The sequence below is a fragment of the Sminthopsis crassicaudata genome, chromosome 6 (assembly GCF_048593235.1).
Source record: "Sminthopsis crassicaudata isolate SCR6 chromosome 6, ASM4859323v1, whole genome shotgun sequence".
Lineage (NCBI taxonomy): Eukaryota > Metazoa > Chordata > Mammalia > Dasyuromorphia > Dasyuridae > Sminthopsis > Sminthopsis crassicaudata.
The window spans coordinates 106,993,443-107,013,397 of record NC_133622.1 but is presented as its reverse complement, the minus strand read 5'-3'; the positions used below and the strand labels follow the sequence as shown (position 1 = coordinate 107,013,397).

General features: G+C 36.3%; 2 protein-coding genes across 6 annotated transcripts in view; one reads left to right on the top strand and one right to left on the bottom strand.

Annotated features, from left to right (window-relative positions):
- Positions 1-19,955, top strand: part of SORBS2 (sorbin and SH3 domain containing 2) — a 451,850-nt gene that overhangs the window by 132,690 nt on the left and 299,205 nt on the right. The window lies entirely within an intron of this gene.
- The window catches only part of LOC141547648 (uncharacterized), a 181,195-nt gene that overhangs the window by 122,603 nt on the left and 38,637 nt on the right, over positions 1-19,955 (bottom strand). The window contains exon 1 of one of the 5 annotated variants that reach the window (XR_012483575.1): positions 5,174-5,451. The exons of 3 other annotated variants lie outside the window; for them this stretch is intronic. The gene's annotated coding sequence lies outside the window, so the exon portion shown is untranslated. Of the gene's footprint in view, positions 1-5,173; positions 5,452-8,121; positions 8,267-19,955 lie in introns of those variants that run through there. One more of the 5 variants, XR_012483573.1, reaches the window with a different exon arrangement.

Below are 19,955 nucleotides of genomic sequence, written 5' to 3'. Positions count from 1 at the left end.
CATTTAATACTCATTTTTATGACCAGCCCATTTCCTTGCATGTCGTTAACACATCAAAATGTAGAATTACAGCTGGTGGGCATTTCATAATCCTCTTTATTTTATAAAGATAAAATTTAATCCTAGGATTAAGTGACTTACTTATACATTTATATATATGCACACACACTTACATAGTATATATCAGAAGAAAAACTTGAACTCAGGTCACCTGACTCCAGAAAGCTTTCCAATATAATATGCTGGCCATATTATAATTTAGGTTGTTTTATAATATTATTTATTTTCTAGCGCTTTCTATTGTTAGTGCTTTTCCTCTGTTAATTATTTCATATTCATCCTACATAGAGTTTGCTTTTTAAAAATTTGCTTGCATAGTATTTCCCCCATTAAATTGGAAGCTCCCTAAAGGCAAGGATTGTCCTTCTGCCTCTTTTTGTCTCCTCAGTGCTTAGCATAATGATTGGCATGTAATAAGCATTTAATAATATTTTATTAATTATACTTATTAAGTACTTTTTTATGTGCTAGCTCTAGGTTACATAAATGTTCAGAGAAGAAATAATTCGTACCTTGAGGGGGTTTACAGTATAAAAAAGAGAATCGGAAACAAAAATGCATGACATTTCATGTTAAGAACATGTGAAGAGCAGTTAAAACAATGTTTTGTGAAGGCCCACTAGAAAGGCCATTATCAACTGATGATCAGACATATTTCAAGATGGATGTAGCTTCTTAATTAGGCTTTAAAATATGGGTGGGATTCAACATGTAAAGAAGGAGAGAAATGCCATTTCTAGTACAGGGAACCATATAAACATAGCCAAGGTGTCTGACCAGACCATCATGCATTTCAGGATACAGAGAGTAGACCAGTTTGTCTGAAAGATAAAGTGCATGGCACATGTATTGTACCTAGACTGTGTTGTAACACATGTAAAATGTATGGTATTGCCTGTCGTCGGGGGGAGGGAATAGAGGGAGGGGGGGTAAATTGGAAAAATGAATACAAGGGATAATATTATAAAATATATATATATATATATATATATATATATATATATATATAATAAAAAATATAATAAAAAAAAAAAAAAAAAGAATAAAAAGATCAATAAATTTTTTTAAAGTTGCTTTTTCCTACAAAAAAAAAAAAAAAGATAAAGTGCATGGAAGGTAATGATGTGGAAAGACTGAAAAGGTAGGGTTCATAAGATCATAATTTTAAAGCTAAAAGATACCTTAGAGACCCTCCAATTCAATCCCTTCATTTTTTAATAGTATTTTATTTGTTTCAGTGGCAGGTAAGGACAAATTTTTATATTCATTTTTTATTTTATTTATTTATTCTTAACATTCATTTTTTATAAAATTTTGAGCCCTGAGTTTTCTCCCTCCTTCCTTTCCCCAAGGAGGGGGGGGAAGAGAGGGGGAACTGAGAAGAACTAAGTCAGTCATAATTGGTCATCACACAATGTTGCTGTTACTGTGTATAATGTCTACTTTATTTTGCATCAATTCACATGTTTCCAGGTTTTTCTGAAATCTGCCTACTCAGCATTTCTTATAGCACTAGTAGTTCATCACATTCATATGCCACAACCTCTGTGCTAAGGACTGCGGATACAGAGAAACATATGACAATCCCTCCCCTCGAGGAGCTCACAGTCTAATGGAGGGGAGGAAAAGAAACTGAAAAATCTGTATTAAATGGATGGGAATTGGGACCTGGGCATGATTAAGTCTTGTAGCGGGATTTGATCTGAGATTGTGAGTGAATATCAAAGTTGATTTCATCTTTAAGAATGTTAAATTTCTGAAACCCATAAAATCCAGAAAGTCTATAAGGTGGGAAAGTATGAGGTGAATATCTTGGTTGCCCTTCTCAAAGAGAAAGTCTGGTTGGAATCCACTAGAGAAAAAGTATTTTGTTTTGTTTTTAAATAACCAATGGTATATTTTCCTATGTTTTTAAGTTAAGAAGTTAGGTTTAGTATTGTTATGTTTACTTATAATTAGTTTATCAATACTAATCCTGGGGAAAACTGGGCAAGGAAAGGTTGGCCCCTTTGGGGTCCTCTTCTTCTCCTACTTTCTCTTTATCCTTATTTTCCATTACTTTCTGGCTACTGAATATTTAAGAGATTTAATTTCCATTTCAATCCAGTTGATTGAATCCATTAAGGATTTTTTAGATACCTACCTAGTGCAATTGCACCAGGGCTACAAAGTACTCAGTTCTACTTTCAGTGAGTACATATTCTCTTGAGGGTGTTTATTTGGATAAACATGTAAAGCAGCTAAGTTTATATATTCACTTCAGTTCAACAAACATTAAGTGATATAACATGTTCAGGATACTATGTTAGGTACCGTAGTACCCAAAACAAAACCAGAAGAGACAAACTTGTCCTAAACAAACCTGCCACATTCTCTCTTAGGAATGCTCAGCTAATATAGAATTTTTACAAAAATAAAATAAAATTAAAATAAAATAAAATTATAGATCAGTTGGGATGTTCAGTCTCTTATATATTCTCAATTTGTGAGTTAAATGAGCCAAAGGGAGTTAGAGAAACATAATATTTTCCAAAATTACAGAATGCCTGGTTTATTTTTTTTTTTTTGGTTTAACTCTGAAATGTAGTGTCTTTCTCTCCCTTTAGAGGTTTTTCTCATTATTGCCACAGACTATTAATCTCCCCTTATTGCCATTCCTTTAGTTTAATCTATTCTTTGAAGTTTAACTTTATAGAAAAATGAATTGGTGCAGGTAGGGCAGGCAAGTTCAGAGAAAGCATTTTTCTTAGGGGTCCTTAGAAGTATAACATAGTTGACTGGGTGTAGTTGTACATGCCTGTAGTTCCAGTTTCTGAGGAGGTGGAACCTGATGAATCACTTGAGCCTGGGAATTCTGAGTTATGAGAGTGCTAAAGTCCATTGGGTATCTATACTAAGTCAGACACCATCTTGAGGGACCTGGGGACTACCAATCTGCTCAAAGAAATGAGAACTGGTGAAACTTGGAAACCGCGCTGGTCAAAGCTTCTGTGGTGATCCCTTAATGGGATCAGGCTGATGAGGGTTGCTATAGGTCTACTGGCCAAAATAAGGAAACTCAGTCTCTTCCTTACCCTAATATCTTTCTTCCCTCCCCCCAAAAAACTAAGACACAGTCCCATTCAATTGTCTCTGCTAGATGTTTTGGACATTTTCTATCATTTGAGTTAAATAAGAGGCAAAATGACATAGTGGGTAGAAAGTCAGATTTAGATACCAATTAAGACCTGAATTCAGGGCCAATCTCTAATGCTCACTAGCTCTGTGACCATGAGCAAACCACTTAATTAAACCTCCTAGAACTACCATACAAGTCTAATTCTCCTACTTGTTGGATGTAATTGCAAGATGTGGGGAATGGGAACCAGGGGAGGGGAAGTCAGATTTAGAGTCAGAGGACCTAGGTTTGAATCTAAGGTCTACAATTTGCCATCCGCATGACCCTGGACAAGTTATTTCACTCCCTTTGACCTTAGTTTCCTTATTTGTAAAATAGGAAGGTTGGTTTAGAATATCTCAGAATCCCTTCTAGCTTTGAATCTTTCATCTATTTTTAATCCTTCTTCCAGTTCTTTCCAATGCATCCCCCGGCACAATTGCCATAATAACATTTCTAAATCACAGGTCCAACAATGACACTCCCCTGTTCAGGTATTTTGAGTAGCTAGGGCAGTGGAATATTCTTGCCCTGATAAATGTACAGACATCTATAGATGTAGCAACAGAAATGTAAAGGAAATGAGCTTCTCAACCCAATGAAACAACACCAGAACTACTGAATCAATCAAGTCTATATATTCACAGACTGCTACTTTACCTGAAGAGAGAAACTGTTTTAAACATAATTGGGGAAGAATCTTTACTACTTTACTAGCATTTATTTCTCTTCCCCGGGTAGGCTTCCTTTCCCTCAGATGCTTAGTATCCAAACTACAAGGCCAAATAATTCCCCCACCTCCCTCCCTCCCAACTAGCCCTGGTAACCTTAGAGTGCATTTATCTTTTTCGTCTCATTTTATCCTTATATGTAAGTGCATATATGTATCATATCCATTTTTGGTCTGTGGAGTAACTTGGCCTGAATATGCCATACTTCCTACTGGAAAGTCACATACTGACAAGTATTAGATCAAATTGAATCCCTGGTTGATATACTCTGTATTCCGAAAATGATGAATTGTGCTCTATAACCCAAGGAGAAACAAAGCCAAACAAGATTCTTTTCCAACCAGGATCTCTGTTTCCTTTACACACAGACCTATAGGAACAACCCTATAGGTTCTCTCCCCTATAAAAGAAAGTCTATAAGTTATAACAACATCCAATTACACTCCATCCCCTTGATTCAGATCTAATATAATCTTTGGAAAAAACAAAAGGGCTACATTTGTACTAACCTCCAATCCTGATAGCATTTGGAAGGATGAAGTTATGTCTCCTCCAGAGCTTAAGTAGACATTTTTTTTGTCCCTGGGGCAAGCAATAGTAAATGTGCCATCAAATCAACTATTCACTACAAATTCAACTGATGAGGAAAGGATTTTGTGATATTGCCCCGTGATGTAGGATGGGGAAGGAGATGGAGATCTCAAGATGCCATGAAACCCTTGTAAAGAGAGACTGTGAGAATGTCACCTGGGGTTTTGCTGACAAGGGGAAAAGCATACCATCTGGTGACTTCTTATTTTAACTAATTAATCTTAATAAATAGGTGCTAAGCTCAGTTGTTTCTATACTGTTGAACAGCTTCACCCTCCAAATTTCAGCACTCTGAGGAAAAGCCCTATCTTCTTATCCTAATTATTTCTAGTTCTCATTAAGGCAGAACTGAGTAAGCCTTCTCGGATCTTAGAAAGAAGGGGACCTAAGGAGAATATAAAAATGAAAATAGTAGGTGGAGCTTTAAGACACAAAGTTTGTTCTTTCCTTCTTCCTTTTTCTCTTCCCCTCTTTTTTCCCCTCTCTCCCCTTTCCTCCTCCCTCTCTTTTTCCTCTCTCTTTCTCTGTCTCCCTCTCTCTCTCTCTTCCTTCCCCCTCCTATTTCTTTTCTAGCCCTCCTTTTCTTTGTTCCCCTTTTCTCCTTTACTTACCCATCCCTCTTCTTTCCCCTTACCTCAGGCCTCCATTCTTTTCCTAGGTTCATATCTGGTAGCTCCAAAGACCCCCTAGGACAGGCATCCATGGGTAATCAATTTCTGTCTTCTTTTTATTAATGCTAGGATTATCATACCCATCAAAATTGACATTCTCAACTCCTGCTATATGCTGTATGTATGCTGTGTTGTATTAGTTTGAGATTTTCCCTTGTAGTCCCTGTGTTGGATCTCCATTAAATTTCTGTCTCTCAAGCAGAATTCCACATTGATTTAGTGTCAGGCCTCGATGGGGAAGAGCCCTAGCTGAAAACAATATCTCTAAAGATTTCAGGTAAAGCAGCCTTTTAAAAAGTCCCCAGTGGAAGGACATGGGAGTGGCACTTATTAAATACCTCCCTTCAATTAGTCACTCTAACCAGATTCTTGATGGAAAATTGTGAGAAATGTCTCCCTGTAAGGCTATGTTCTAGTGCCCATCACACTAGAAAATTGGGCAGTCTAATTAACATGATGTAAGACATACACACATACAAGTGTAGAATCTTTACCTAGTTCATTGAATTACCTTTGCTACCTCCATGGTAGATACAGTTTTAAACAACCACCTGCTTATCCACTGATTTCTGGGTCACACATTTATGCTTTCCATCTTTTGTTAGGCTGAATAGAAATTAAGATTTCAAAATTCACAAACATTTGGTTCCTGCCTGTGTTCTTTCAGTCTCCTCTGAAGAGGAACAGATGGAATAAGTTCCTTAATAGTTTAAAGGCTTCCAATACAACTTAAGAAAATGGGTTTCTAATTTTCTCTTTTTTTAAAAGGCAAAATTAGAAGCTTGTCCCATTAGAGCAGAGCACACTGTGCTCCTGCCTTGGTGTATAAGAAAATAAGCATCAAAGCATGGTTGTGTTTGAGACAGTAGTCATGGTACTGAGTTTGGAACAGAATTTTTTTGGCCTCCACCTTAGGAAATGGTCTTTCATGATAAATAAGATAATTTCAGAAAAACCTGGGAAAGTATATATGAATTGATTTAAAGCAAATTAAGAAGAATCAGGAAAACAGTCTATACGGTAACTAATATTTTTAAAGAAAAAAACTTTGAAAACTTAATAACTTTTTTCATCACAATGACCCATCACAATTTTAAATGACTCGTAATAAAACATGCTTTCTATCTCCAGAAAGATAACTGAGGGACTCAGTGCAGAATGAAGTATATGCTTTACTCTATTTCTTTTATTTGGGTGGAAAAGGGACGTAGTTAATGCAGAAATTTATTTTGTCTGATCGTTTATATTTGCAGTGAACTTAGCTTTTCATGTGTACTCAATGAGTAAGAAATGCGAGGGAATTTGGAACTAAAAATAGTTTCCAAAAAAATTCTTTCTCAGAGATTGACTTATTTTATCATGGGAATGCTTTAATGATTTCAAAATGAAGAGGGTGGGAATAGTAAGCAGTTTCTGCATTTGATTTTAAAATGTTGCTGCAGATTCACAAATTCCTTCAATTGTCAAATGAGCCAAAAAAATTAGGAAAAGACTTTATGGGGCAGACCAAATGCGAAGAGGAATCTCTGATGATTCTAGGGCATATGAGTCATTTCGGACCAATTGTACCAAGGCTCTGGATAGTCATCAGTCAACTACAGGTATGTAGTTAATAAACACTAATTAAATACCTACTATATGCTAAGCACTGGGTACATTGGAGACCCACCTGCTGAATTCTATCCCCAGATTCCACAGCTCCTAAAATAGTATAAGACCATATATGCCACAGAAAGTTCTCCCAAGGACTCTAAGCCATTGTAGGTTCATTGTCTTACTGTGCTGAGATTCCCTTCTTCAAGTTTTTCTCATGAATAACTATTTGCAAATTGAGGAGGGACATCTCTCCTATGTCTATCAATACCATATTCCCTTAACCACTTGAATGCTATGACGACAAAAAATTACTTCCAGCAAAACAATCCCAGGGGCAGCATACAAAATCCTGTTTTATTAACTGAATTATTTGTAATGATGATCTTTTAATTGACATGGGGTACTAACAAACACTAAAAATAGAATACCTCTAACTTGGGATTTCATAATCATGACATTGAGATTTTATTTCAAATATATAAGATTATTGCAAATTTAAGGTGCTGCATTTCAGGACTTCAATATGTAGCTTGCTCTTTTTTTTTTTCTTTTTAAGAAATCCATTTTAATATTTTTTCCATTCCAATAGCAATTCCCTCAGTTTTCTTTTTGGAGGTAGAAAGCATGCTTTATTATGAGTCATTTGAAATTGTGATGGATCATTGTGTTGATACAAGTTATTAAGTTTTTCAAAGTTCTTTATCTTTAAAAAATATTACTGTTACTATATAGACTGTTTTCCTGATTCTGTTTAATTTGCTTTACATCAATTCATATAACTTTACTAAATTTTATTTCCTTATTTTCAAAAGAAACTTTATTGGGGAAAAATGTAATACTTGGCAATGTTTATGAAGTGACCAAATCTTCTACTTAGTATTTCTCTTTTTAGGAATTTTTTATTTATAACTTTTGGTATGATCTGAATTTCAACATTTACCTCTTCTCTCTTCCATTCAACTACATCACTTCCCCCTCTGAGCTAATAACTACATTTTGCAAAGAAAATTTTGATCTTTAGTTACAAACAACAGCAATTGCCTTCATAGCTATTCTTGAAGTATGGAACTCTGAAAGAAATAAATACATCCTTTTATTTCTATTTCTGCTATTTGGCAGCAACTATTTTTATGAAATTTCATAAAAATGTATTTCTTGCCATTTCTGGTCCACTTGAATTTCCTTCAGGACACAAATGCATTCCATGCTTCTGAAATCATAGAACCAAAGAATTAGAAGGAACCTCTGATGTCATGCAAAGTAGATTTTAATTATCCTAAGTTTATCTTAGGCAACTCTTCAATAACATGCCTGATTGTGGATGGAGATTACCCTTTGTTCCTGAAGAGTAATGCCAAAAGAACAGAAGCTGTCTCAGTTTTGCAAAGCTGGAAAGACTTCTAATGCACTTCCATTAATAGACTTTATGTCTTGATGATGAACTCTTTGGACATGGTGACCTATGAAACAGATAAACAGTCAGATTGACTCATTGGACTCTGTAGCCCTCTTCTGTTTCCCCACTATGGTGCAGAGTGGCAGATGAAGACAGCAGGAGAGTATTAAGAGGAGCATTGATTTTAAAGTCAGTGAGAAGCTTTAATTTGTCTCTTTGTCCTTTTAATGTGAAATCTTTGTTTTCTAAGTTCATACTCACTGGAGGAGCTTTGCCACATCCAGAACAATTTTTTGATATAAATGAAACCAGATGACATAAGGAAATTAAATGAAAGAATGAGTTAATCTTAGAAGATTAAATGATTTCCTAATATAGGATTTAGAGTTAGTCATATATTTTTTTTTAGGATCATAAGTCTATAACTAGATGGGACCTCAGAGGCCATCTAGTTCATGCCACAAGTATCACTTTAATGAAGACTATGGCCTAACAATCTACACAAGAAAATCCAAGTGGATGTAGAATGAATATTATCTGAGTTATAATGGGCAACTCATTGTCATAGCTCATCAGTACATACATCCCAGATGCAGTCATTGCACATGGATGTTGAGCTGGCTGAATTGAATAGTAGGAAAGCATCTGAATTGCAGATGAAAAAATTGCATATAACCTTTTCAGATGATCCCAAGTTCCTTTCTGCCACTGAAGACTAATCTTTCATATCATAGTCAATCAAATATCCTTTTAGTGAAAATACATGCCAGTTCATCATGGAATGTTCAGTTCATTGAATGGATGGATGGAAAGCATAAGCAGACTGAGGCATGTTACGAATAATTATATTTACATGTTAAAGCAGCATAAAGGATACTGAGCATGTTTGACCAAAAATAAGGTGGATAGGTATCTTAGCAAGAAAGAAGAAAAGCAGAAGAAAAATAGGTCATGTGCTTTTATCCACAAAGAATTAAAATAACTAAATTAAATTTTCTAACTTATTGAGTTTCCAACCCCTGACAGTTCATGGAAAGAAGTGGACAACGGATTATATAGAATAGAAATATATGAATGAGTTGTATTCTTTATCTATAGCTGTAGTTCACAGTGAGTGAAATTATAGTTCCACTGAAAGATGGAATTGTCATTCTGGTGTTCAGTCTGAAAAACTAGGATGTCATTTGGTTTTATTTACCATCTCTTGAAAATTCTATTTTCACCTTTGTGTACGTGTGGCATTTTTGGCACTACCAAGGAATATCAGGATTTTTTTTCCAAAAAATAATTTTTACAAACACTGTTAATTTTAGAAACTTTCCTAAATGTTGTTATTCAGTCACTTCAATCATATCTGACTCTTTGTGGCACCATTTAGGGTTTTCCTAACAGAGATATTGGAGTGATTTGCCATCTGTTTCTAGCTCATTTTACATATGAGGAAACTGAGTCAAACAGGATTAAGTGAATTGCCCAGCTACTAAGTGTCTGAAGCCATATTCGGACTCAGGTCTTCCTGACCTGTGCCTTATCTACTGTGCCACCTATCTGCCCCTCTAAAGGGTAAAACATACTACTAATTTGTGAGTTATGTTTATTATCAGTTTCTACCTGATGACTAGGACATGTTTGGCATTTTGAGGTTTCTTTCATTATTTCAGGGCATAAGGGTATGGTTTATTCTTCTGCAGGAGTAATTTGCTAAATAGTCTACAGGATTAAAGATGTCACTTTTCTTGATGAATTGAAAGTGACTGTAATTACTTTAGCTGTCTACAGCAGCCCTGGGAACATTGACAACACAGAGGGGAACTTTCACAGGAACCAGATGTGGTTCAGTCATTCTATCAGGTTTGGGGCTGGTTTGGAAGATCTAGATAACAGAAATAAAAGGATACCAGGCACTGAAAATGCAAATCCTGAGCTACAAGTACTTTGAAATCTATAAACCTAGGATTTCATTGCAAATATTGGCTCCACCAATGTGCTTAACAGTCTCCTTTGCCTTAGGAAATAAATGGCTCTAATAGTTTGCTGAAGCAAACTACTACTACTACCACCACCACCACCGCCTCTATTACTTACATTACTATTACCAATGAAATTTATGATGATGAAGACTACCTTTTAGCTAGTTTTCTGATGATGAGATAAGGCCTTTAGGTTCTAAAAAAAATGTAAACTATGAATTTTTTTATTACTCTGCACTCTACTATCTATACTGCACCTATTCTGTATATTACTTTTCATTTCCAAATTTTCCCTGCAAATCATCCCATAGGAAAGAAGGATTGAATTTAACAGGTTATCCATTGGTGTGTATAGAACAAATAAGAGGTGTTTAATTTATTTCCCTAATCTTTTATCAGATTGTCACAGTTCTCAAACATGAAGCCTTGAGAGACATTTAAATTGCACTTAGTGGAATATGAAAAGTGAGCAAATTATAGATTAAGCAAGACTCTGAAACTTATGGAATGTGTAAATTTGAACAATTTAACTGCTGAATGTTCCAAGGCATATAAGATTATAAATTCCAGAAAAGGTACCTATCTGCTTTGCTAGAGGGAGTTTCCCCAGCAGAGAATTCCTCATACTAACAAAATCACTTTAGTTTCCAGGTGGTGTAGTAGATAGAGTGTTGGGCTTTAGGACACAATCTTCAAAGTTCAAATCCAGCCTCAGACATTTACTGTCTGTGATCCTTTGCCTCAGTTTCCCCATATGCAAAATGAGCTAGAGAAGGAAATGGCAAACCACTCCAGTCAAGAAAATCCTAAATAAAGTCATGAAGAATCAGATATAACTGAAATGACTAAGCAAAAGTTCCCCCCCCAAAAAAAAAATACAAAATAAGAAACGGATATGCTGGTATTCACTCAACTATGAGCAAATTATTAGATTATCAATGTAAGCATTTACACTTTTTAGTTATATCTGACCCTTCACAACCCCATTTGGGGTTTTCTTGGCAAAGATACTGGAGTGTTTGCCATTTCCTTCTCCAGCTCATTTTACAAATGGGGAAACTGAGATAAGTTGTGTTAACTGATGTACCCAGTAAGTATCTTAGGCAGGATTTGAACTCAGGAAGATAAGTCTTTCAGATTGGGCACTCTATCCACTGTACCACCTCGTTGCTCCATTTACACCTTGGAAACTGTCAAATACTGCAGTCAGGGCTTGATTTATCCCATTATTTATTGTCTATACCTTAGAAAGTGATGGAGAAAATGTCAATACAGATTAAACTTAAAGGTATGTTATATATGAAACCCAACTCCAAAAAGAGCTGGTTGTTAAATATTTACCATCATGGTCATCTTTAAGGGACATTTAAATTGAAAGCTTACTGAGAGAATGAAGCAGGACTGTTTATCTCCTTTGATGCAATTCCCAGTTTGGGGTCATTCCCAACTATGTGAGCCCTCCTGACTGATTTCTCAGAGATTGGGGTGTTGAAATAAAGAAGATTTTCTGAACAAAGATGAAATGGTGGGAGGGGGAGAATGGAACAAGGAAGGAAGGGAACATCTGCTTTATATACTCATTAGAGAATAACTCTGGATTTTCTTAAAGGAGCAATATATTTTCTTTGCACACATACTCTTGATTTGATGTAAAGAGAAGATTGGTCACATTTGGGATTAAGGAAAAGAAAAGATTTTGCATAGCTTAACTCAGATATGTACCAAATCATAGATCAGAAATATATGATTATTGGACAGGAAGCAGTTTTTTTAAAATATATTGGGAAAGAAAATATAACCCACAGTTCAGATACTGTATTTGTCTGCCCATGAATGTTTCACCAATTTAAGTGTATGCCATCCTTGATTTCCCTTTGTCTCAGCAGAGGACCATTAAGCTCCTAGAGGTGCAGATACTGTGACTCATCTAGAATTCATATCTCCCTCACTACCTAATATTAATGCTCTGCACATAATAAGCATTTAATAAGTGCCTGTTGGATTTGTCATTGTCTCTCTTCTAATTCTTTCTTGGCAGTCTTTTCTGACTCAATCTCTTAACAAATAGAGGCTGAGAGGGTTATTAAGCAACAGTGTGGTATAGTACCCCAGAAATTAGAGTCAGGGTGTCCTAGGCTATATGGCCTCGTGGCTGTTGTCTTCCCCATATTAGATCACAAACTCCTCAAGGGCAGGGACTGTCCGTGTTGTGTTTTGTTTTTTTATTCCCAGCACTAGCATGTTTAATAAATGTTTATATAAATGGATTTTAATAAATGTTTATTGAATTGAATTGGCCCAATATAATTCAATTACCTTCTCTTACTTTCATCTAAGAATAAAATGTGAATAATAAAGCATTTACTTCAATGTTGATATGAAGATCAAAGTGCTATGTGAATAACAGAAATTATTATTTAACCCAAACTACATAGATGAAGAAACTGAGGTTCAATATGAAAAACCTGCCAATGGTCATTGAGTCCTTTTATAGTTATTTTGTGTAGGATTTCAGAATATAAATCCGTCATCTTTTCATCTGTATACCTAAATGATGAGATTAAAAATTTTATATGCTCTAAGCAACTTCAGTGGATTGCATGACTCTCCCAAGAAGAAAGACAATCCTAACAATTTTCCCACAAACTCTTAAAATCAGTTTTGTTTTTATTCTCAAAGTAGGGCTCCTCCACTAGGAATCGTTGATAGGCACTACAGTGGCATTGTAGAAGCAGTACTATTTCTAGGAAAGGAGTTAATGAAGTTGTGAATGAACATGAGCTGTGACTTGGGTCTCAGCCCCTGCTCTTTCTTTCACGAAGACTTGGGCAAATCATCAAATGTTAAACTAGAATCTATTCTACAAGATCACTGAGGCAAATATAACATTCTTTAATATTTTCATTGGAATTCCTTGACCACTGACCCCAGGATATCCAGAATTCTCTTTAATTGGTATGGAGGCCAAGGTTTTCATTGTACCATTGAGGAAACTCTACCTCGTGGAGATATAAAGATCTAGCTCACTCACCTAATTAGCAGTGAAGCTGTACTCAAACTTCAGGCTTTCTAGTACTCTCTCTATTCATTTGATTTCTCTGAACCTCGGTTTCTTTATCTGTAAATAGGGATCCTAATGTTTGCAAACATCTACCTTATAGGTTTGATATAGATGATTAAATGATTAGGTTTTCTATTTGTTGAATTCATAAACAGACAAGCAGCCAGGCCAACATCTCAGTCACTTCACTCCCACCTCCTTCCCAATATTTTGCAAGCCTGCTACCCTGAAATTCATTTCTCTATTAACTTTCTCTCTGAGCAACCCTCTTTCCTGGGAAGTGGTTTCCTTTAAAAACTTGTTACTTGATAATGATTGGACCTAGTTCACCTTACCTCCATCCCTACATATCTACAATTGCTGAATAGTGTTGATGATGCCCAGAGAAACAGGGTGAATGCAATATGTTCTTTCTGATCTGGGAAATCATTAAGAAAAATCTCTCTTTCTTTTTCTTCTCTGCCTCTCTCTTCATATCTCTCTCTCTCTCTCTCTCTCTCTCTCTCTCTCTCTCTCTCTCTCTCTCTCTCTCTCTCTCTTTCTCTCTTCTCTCTCTCTCTCTCTCTCTCTCTCTCTCTCTCTCTCTCTCCTCTCTCTCTCTCTCTCTCTCTCTCTCTCTCTTCCTTCTCTTCCTTCTTCTCCCTTCTCTTCCTTCTCCTCCCTCCCTCTCTCTCTCTCCCTTGTTTTCTCTCTCCTCTTCTTTTCCTCCCCCTCTCTCTCCTTTCTTCGTCTCTCTCTTTTCTCTCTCTCCTTCTTTCCCTCTTGCCTTCCTGTTCCCCATTCTATTTTCTCTCTCCCTCCTTCCTCTCTTAGTTTTTCTTGTCCCTTCCTTTCCCAGTCTTTCCCAATCATTCTCTCTTCCCCTCCTTTCCTTATTCCATTCAAACAATAGATGCAGAGCGGCAGTTGGTAGCACAATGAATGAAATACAAAACCTGGAATAAGGAAGACCTGAGTTCAAATTTGGCCTTAGCCATGTACAAGATGTGTGACCCTATAATTAATATCTGTTTGCTTCAGTTTCCAAAGCTGTAAAATGAGGATAATAATAATATCTACCTCTCAGGGGTTTTTGTTCTTCGGATTATTATGAACATCAAATGAAATATTTGCAAAAGAATTTAACACAAGGCTTGCAACATGGTTGACAGTATATAAGCACTATGCGTTTGCACAATTTAGCAATTGCATTAATCAACAAATTTACCTTATTTGCCAGCCAATAAAACATACAGACTACAAAAATCCTCCTAAGTCCCAAGGGAAATACCGTTTATTTTTTTTTAATTTATAATTTTTTTTCACAGTATATATGCATGAGTAATTTTTTTATAATATTATCCCTTGTATTCATTTTTCCAAATTATCCCCTCCCTCTTTCTATTCCCTCCCCCCCGATGACAGGCAATCCCATACATTTTACATATGTTACAATATAACCCAGATACAATATATGTGTGTAAATACCATTTTCTTGTTGCACGTTAAGTATTAGATTCCGAAGGTATAAGTAACCTGGGTAGATAGACAGTAGTTCGAACAGTTTACATTCACTTCCCAGTGTTCCTTCTCTGGGTGTAGTTGTTTCTGTCCATCATTGATCAACTGGAAGTGAGTTGGCTCTTCTTTATGTTGAAGATTTCCACTTCCATCAGAATACATCCTCATACAGTATTGTTGTTGAAGTGTACAGTGATCTTCTGGTTCTGCTCATTTCACTCAGCATCAGTTGATGTAAGTCTCTCCAGGCCTCTCTGTATTCCTCCAGCTGGTCATTTCTTACAGAGCAATAATATTCCATAACCTTCATATACCACAATTTACCCAACCATTCTCCAATTGATGTACATTGATTCATTTTCCAGTTTCTAGCTACAACAAAAAGAGCTGCCACAAACATTTTGGCACATACAAGTCCCTTTCCCTTCTTAGTAGGAAATACCAAGTTTAAAGTGAGTTCATTAACTGTCTTGAAGGAGAGAGCCAAAAGCAAGGGGAGGGATAATGATCCCCAGTCTCTATCTCTAGTTTAGATATACTCAGTAGTGGGATTTTAACCTTGAACATATTACAGCTGTAAAGTTTTTACAAACATGTATTATTATTCTTATGATCATCTGAGCACTTATAAATAATAATGGTCTTTCCTACATAGATAGTTAGATCAGTCTTTGTTCAGAAAATTGTTAATGTCTCAATATTTCCTACAGTGTTATTCAATCATTTTTCAATCGTGTCTAACTCTTCATGACCCTATGGCAAAGATACTGGAATAGTTTGTTATTTCTTTTCTCTAGCTCACTTTATAGGTGAGAAAACTAAGGCAAACAGAATTAAATGACTTGTCCAGAATCATATAGCTAGTGTCTAAGCCAGATTTGAACTCAAGAAGATGAATCTTTTTAATTCCAAGCCACCTAGTTGCCCCTTACCTACCACATACAGTTTGAACTCCTTTGCCTGGCATTGAGTCCTCTACTTGGAAACCACCCCTATTCTCCAGCCTATTTTACTCCATGTTCTCTATACTCCACCCATACTAGACTATTATATTCCAAGAAAACACGTTAAACTCTCATGCTGCAATAGTATTCAATGTGACTGAAATGCTCTATCTCTTTCCCTTTGTTGGATAAATTTCTATCCATCTTTTAAACTCCAGTTCTGGTGTTTTCTTCTCCAAGAAGCCTTCCCTGATTGCACTAGGCCAGTAGTGAAATTTTCAGAACACAATACCCCGTTATGTTGTAACTGTCTGATGACTTTCCATGTAATGTAGGTTATAGAGAGCTATGTAGTTACTCTTACAGTGAATGGCTAGCCCCCAAGCTGCAAGCTTTACTTCCAGTCTTCATCTTACTTCCTACTGCCTTTAAATGAGTTTATGATAAAATGCCAGGACTATCTGACACCCATGTGCTATATTATAGGCTCAGACTCTCAATTGTTCCTCATTTCTCATAATTTCCTCAACTTCTAACACTAACTCCAAATCCAATTTCCTTGGAGTCTCCACAGGCTGCAAATTCTCTAAGATTTGTCTCATTAAAAAAAAAAAAAAAACCAAACAACTTCCCATTGTGTGATCCTAGGTAAGTCACTTAACTCCATTGTCTCACCAAAAAGATAAAAGAAAAACAATTCTACCCCACCACCTAAGCAATGCTATACAGAAAACAGGTGTTCTAAAAATGTTTTGTGTTTCATTTGTTATTAAGGATTCTTTTTAACTTCTTTCCTTCAGAGATCTATGTGTGCTAGGTAGTACTCTTATATGCTCATTTGTTTAGTGTTGAAACAATACCTATCCTTAAAATTACCATTTAAGATAATTCATGCCTCTCTCTGCTCTTGCTTTCTGCATTCCTTCTCCCCTTATCTCTCCTTTCTCTTTTCTCTCCCTCCCTGTCTCTGTCTCTCTGTCTCTGTCTCTGTCTCTGTCTCTCTCTCTCTCTCTCTCTCTCTCTCTCTCTCTCTCTCTCTCTCTCTCTCTCTTGTCTATCTCTGTCTCTCTCTGTCCATGTCTCTGTCTCTTTCCTCTATCCTCCTTTCTCCTTTTTTCTCTCCTCTTCCCTTCCAGCACTTACTGAATCCTCTCTTGCTAAGCTGACACCCACTCACAAATACAGTTCTCTCCCTCCACCCACTGACTCATGAACTCCAAAACACTCAACACCAGTTTTTCATCTCCTTTCATGAGGCTTGTCCCCAAGCTCCAAGATGACCAGTTCTAATCTTGAGCTTATTTCCTGCTGCCCTTAAATGGTTTCAGGGAAAGACGCCAGGAACCTCTGGCATTTCTATGTCCCCACAGCTCTGTGCTTCCAGCTCCCAGTTGCTTCTCCTTTCCCACTTTCAACCTCTGACATTGAATTTTTTGACTCCAAATCCAATTTCTTTTCACCTCACTACCTTTTCTTTGAAAATGGACATGATGGTGCTTCTAGTCAACAGAAGAGAATTCTGAGAATTCTTGTCCCAAGGCACCCAGCATTGTAATTTGTATGAACTTCCTTCATTTGTCTAGGGTCTTTTTTATTTTATACTTTAAAGAGCCTTAAAATTGTACCTTTTGTCTTAGCAATCCCCAGGGATTACATACACAAAAACACAATTATATGAAATGTTAAAAACAAATCACCAACATAAAATTACCATACTGCATCCACAAAGCTTACTTCTCATTTCCTCTAAATTAAACCACCCCCCTCACACATAGAGACATATACAGACACTGTCCCTCTACCAGAGGGCAATTAATTATTTCTTCTGCTCAAATATTGCTAAGGCCCCTTCCCACTGAAAGTGTCTACATGAATCTAGAATCATACATTTCAAACAGGTCTCGTGGGTTAAGCCACTCTCCGGTATATTTGGTCATTTTGTGTTGAAATATTAACTACAGCTAAGGTCCTGGGACATTTAGAATCCTTAATATAATTTGAATACGATGTATGGAATCCTACCACCACCTCCTAACCCAGCTACCCCAAACCTCAAGGAAATTTCAAAAATACCTGAGGCTGGCTTGAAGGTGAAGGGTCTTAGTAGGGTGGGCTCAGAGAACAAGGGAAGTTCTCAGGGAGATCTGCTCCAGTCCTAGTTTACAAAATTTCCTGGGCAGTCATGTTGGAGATTCTCAGGTCCTTGTGGAGCTGCCTTCACACTCCTGTATTTTTTGAAGATAGACTAGCTCAATCCCAAGCCAGTGACACAAAGCAATTTTGGCTACCCCATCTTTGGGATCAGCTCTGTTAGATTCTCTTAGATTATGGTTGAAGTGCTCCAGAGAATTCCACCTCACTTCTAAACCATAGGATTAGTGCTCTAATCATGATGTTGCCTACACTCTCTAGGGTTTCTACCACCTAGAACACTTAAGTGAATACCACCTAGGGAGTATGGGCAGCATCATAGATAGAACACTAGATATGAATTCAGAAAAATTCTCAGCTTCCATTTCTTCATCTGTAAAATGGAAGCGTTACTAGTACCTACTTCATGGAATTGTTAGGAGGATCAAGTATCTAAAGTGTTTTGAAAACCTTAAATTAAATGCTATATTTATATTAGATTATATCTATATATTATATTTATTATATATAGAATATAGATATATATTATATTATTATATATTTATTACATATATTTTGCTATATTTATATTAGATTATATCTATATATTAGATATAATTATTATGAATTTTAAAAAGCATTTATTGGAACATTGATTATATATCAAGTGGTTTGCTAACGTAACAGTGACTACTACTATGGACCCAATTACCTGAGAATAATATGTTACATTTCACCTCTTTGGGGTTTGGGGTGGGAAGGCAACATCTTATCTCTGAAACTGACTGAAGGCCCTGTTTACTTTGTTCTCTCAGTTTGGGGGTCCAAGCACCCCTGTTCCATTTAACCACTTAACCATCAAATTAGATTTTTAATAGGAATATTTACATAGGAAGAACAAACATATTAATGTTTTCCCCCACTACTTAGGGATAATAATCACCACCACTACCACCACCAGCATCCTACACACAATATCTGGATCTCTGGAAAGGGAAGAGGATTAGGTTCATTACCATTAGTCCCATAAAATTCCATGTCCAAAGTTCCCCTGAGCTTGCTTCTTAAGACCTTAGCTTCTTCAAGTTTTCCTACTGGACTAGTGGTAATATCTGGACTAGAGACCTGAAGTCTCCATGGTGCTAGCTTCCTGTCTGGTTAAACAGGGAACTGAAAAAAGATAAATCAAAAATGATAAAAATCCTACACTCATTTTTCAGGGCCATAGAACCTAAGGAGAAGGGTCCCATCCTGCATATTATATTATATCCCACAGAGGAATAAGATCTTTACTCTTAGTCGTCCCTGGCAAGAGAGTAACTATGCCTCAGGTATATTTTTTAAATGAAGAAAATTCTGACTCTACAACCAATGGAAAGAGCCTGTTTTAAAATGCATGGTAGACTGAGGCAGAATATATTCTCTCAGAGGGAAGCACCTAGTGTCTCCTATATGGGAGCTTTCATTGTTAAGTGATCTGGGCATGTGACAAAACATTAATTACTGGAGTTACAAATAAAAAAATTTAAAAAAAATAAGTGGTGAAAAAGAAGATATTAAGAACTGATGACCAAGGAGGGGTATTTTGTTTTGAAAAGTTACAGGCATAGTGCATAGAACCATGGGTGAGTTTATTGACCTGCTTTTTCCATTTGCCAAGGCAGTAATAAAATCATCAGGGAAAAGAAGTAGTATTCTAAGTTAAATCCAGATGGAGCAAACATTTCTAAATATCTCTTAGAATCACTAAAAGAATCAATGTGTCTAAAATCATAAGTCTCAAAGGAATTAAGAGGCTCTTATTTATCTATTCTTCTGTTTCTAATAAGAATTATAGAGAAATCATGTAGGAAGACAGTTACCTAATCTTTTCTTTGAAAACGCTATTAAAATTACTTGAGAAGGGGCAGCTAAGTGGTGCAATGGATAGAGTATCAGCCCTGAAGTCAGGAGGACCTGAGTTTAAATCTGATCCTAGATACTTAACATGTCTTAGCTGTGTGACCCTGGGCAAGTCACTTAACCCCAATTGCCCCAGCAAAAAAACCCAAACAAACTTAAGAATGTTTTTTTGTTGCCCGAGAATCTTTAAGATCTCTTCATATTTAGAGTCTAGAACAAAGATCTAGTACACCTTGCAGGAAAGAG